Source organism: Micropterus dolomieu, linkage group LG02 (assembly GCF_021292245.1).
Source record: "Micropterus dolomieu isolate WLL.071019.BEF.003 ecotype Adirondacks linkage group LG02, ASM2129224v1, whole genome shotgun sequence".
NCBI lineage: Eukaryota > Metazoa > Chordata > Actinopteri > Centrarchiformes > Centrarchidae > Micropterus > Micropterus dolomieu.
In genome coordinates, this window is record NC_060151.1 from 18086431 (window position 1) to 18089298 (window position 2868).

At 42.7% G+C, this 2868-nt stretch overlaps 1 pseudogene; it reads left to right on the forward strand.

Moving 5' to 3' along the window:
* The window catches only part of LOC123959336, a 2850-nt pseudogene extending 512 nt beyond the window's left edge, over positions 1 to 2338 (forward strand).
* The last annotated feature ends 530 nt before the right edge of the window (positions 2339 to 2868 follow it).

Sequence of the window (2868 nt, forward strand, 5' to 3'; positions counted from 1 at the left end):
TACACATACACATATATATACTCACACCTGTTCACATGTACACTTAGATCAAACACTTAAATCACTTTTATGTCACTTCTGGAATTATGGATTTACAAGATTGCTCACTACTGCACTATGTTGGTTTGTATATGTCTGACTGTTAAATAAAAAAAGTAGTAAAAAAAAAAAAAAAAAAAAAAAAATGGAAATATTCAAGTCAAGTACCTTGAATTTGTACTTAAGTACAGTACTTGTACAAATGTACTTAGTTACTTTCCATTTCCTCTCCTCTCTGTCCATAACTTATATTTCCTTGTTTCCTCCCCTTCAGATCTACAGTTTAAAGACAGGTGTAACCAACCTGTGGTGAAGTGCAGGAGCTGACAGACCCCATTCACTGCAGAAACACAAGCTGTTTGGATCAGAGGTCAAACTAGTTTGAGTTCCGAGAAAGTAAAACTCAGTCGTTGCCACTGAGAGGTGAAATGGCTCAGAAAGGAGTTCAGCTGGACCAGGACGCCTTCTCTGGTTCCATCTGTCTGGATCTACTGAAGGATCCGGTGACTAGTCCCTGTGGACACACTGTATTAAAACCCACTGGGATGAAGAGGAGGAGAAGAAAATCCACAGCTGTCCTCAGTGTAGGCGGACCTTCACACTGAGGCCTGTCCTGGTGAAAAACACCATGTTAGCAGTTTTAGTGGAGGAACCAAAGAAGACTGGACTCCAAGCTGCTCCTGCTATGCTGGAAGATGTGGCCTGTGATGTCTGCACTGGGAGAAAACTGAAAGCCCTCAAGTCCTGCCTGGTCTGTCTGGTCTCTTACTGTGAGAAATACCTCCTGCTGATGAAGCAGTGCAGGACAGTGAGAAGATCTTCAACGAGCTGATCCGTCTGATGGAGAAAAGGCGCTCTGATGAAGCAGCAGGTCAGATCCCAGCAGGAAACTGAAGTGAGTCGAGTCAAAGAGCTTCAGGAGATCACTGAGCTGAAGAGGAAAGACGCTGAGCTGAAGCAGCTCTCACACACAGAGGATCACAACCAGTTTCTACACAACTACCCCTCAGTGTCAGCACTCAGTGAATCTACAGACTCATCCAGCATCAACATCCGTCCTCTGCGCTACTTCGAGGATGTGACAGCGGCTGTGTCAGAAGTCAGAGACAAACTACAGGATGCTCTGAGTAAGAAATAGACAAACATCTCACTGACAGTGACTGAAGTGAATGTTTTACTGCCACAACCAGAGCCCAAGACCAGAGCTGAGTTCTTCAAATATTCACGTGAAATCACACTGGATCCACACACAGCAAACACAAATCTGTTATTATCTGAGGGGGAACAGAAGAGCAACACTAATGAGAGAAGAACAATCTTATTCTCGTCACCCAGACAGATTCATCAAATGGTGGCCGGTCCTGAGTAGAGAGAGTCTGACTGGACGTTGTTACTGGGAGATGGAGTGGAGAGGGGGAGGAGTTACTGTAGCAGTCACCTACAAAAATATCAGCAGAGCAGGAAGCAGAAATGAATGTGGATTTAGACAGAATGCTAAATCTTGGGGGTTAGATTGTGACAATAATACTTTTTAGTATTACTTAGTTTTGGCACAACAACAACAACAATAAAGTCCAAAGTCGCTTCTCAGGTCCTCAGTCCTCCAGAATAGGAATGTACCTGGATCACAGAGCAGGTATTCTGTCCTTCTACAGCATCTCTGAAACCATGACTCTCCTCCACAGAGTCCAGAGTCCATTCACTCAGCCTCTCTATGCTGGACTTTGGCTCCGTTACTCTTCTTGTGGAAACAATGCTGAGTTCTGTAGACTGAAATAGTCAGAAGTCATCTAAGGAGCAGAGTGTTAACTTCTGTTTTAATCCTTAAACTTGTTTTGTCTTCATGTTTGTTGCTGAGAGCTGATTGTGAGATCACCTGTCAATCAAACATTATGGGCGTTACTTCATCTTCTCCTCAGTTGTTGTGTAAATGTTTGAGTTTCTTTAGGTGGAGCTCCTTCCTGTGTCTGTTTAGCCATGGAGGCTATCACTGCTCATGATGACTGTTGTTTACCTGAACTGACATTTCTCACTGTAATTATCTTCATCAATAAGGAGATTGTTCATTATTTTCTTTTATATATCTAATATTTTGATCAGTAAAAGAGACAATATTATTGAACTGAGAAATGCAGAAAACAAAGTTACAATGTTAATGAATTGAAAATAATGATTCAGCCATTATGTAAAAGGTGACTGGGACTGGACTTTAGTTTATTTTGAGATATTAAAGCAATATTTCACTAATTAACTACAAGAAAGCAGAGTGATGAGATTGTTCTCAACGTGTAAATAAAGTTCAAGAACGAGCTGATCCGTCTGATGGAGAAAAGGCGCTCTGATGAAGCAGCAGGTCAGATCCCAGCAGGAAACTGAAGTGAGTCGAGTCAAAGAGCTTCAGGAGATCACTGAGCTGAAGAGGAAAGACGCTGAGCTGAAGCAGCTCTCACACACAGAGGATCACAACCAGTTTCTACACAACTACCCCTCAGTGTCAGCACTCAGTGAATCTACAGACTCATCCAGCATCAACATCCGTCCTCTGCGCTACTTCGAGGATGTGACAGCGGCTGTGTCAGAAGTCAGAGACAAACTACAGGATGCTCTGAGTAAGAAATAGACAAACATCTCACTGACAGTGACTGAAGTGAATGTTTTACTGCCACAACCAGAGCCCAAGACCAGAGCTGAGTTCTTCAAATATTCACGTGAAATCACACTGGATCCACACACAGCAAACACAAATCTGTTATTATCTGAGGGGGAACAGAAGAGCAACACTAATGAGAGAAGAACAATCTTATTCTCGTCACCCAGACAGATTCATCA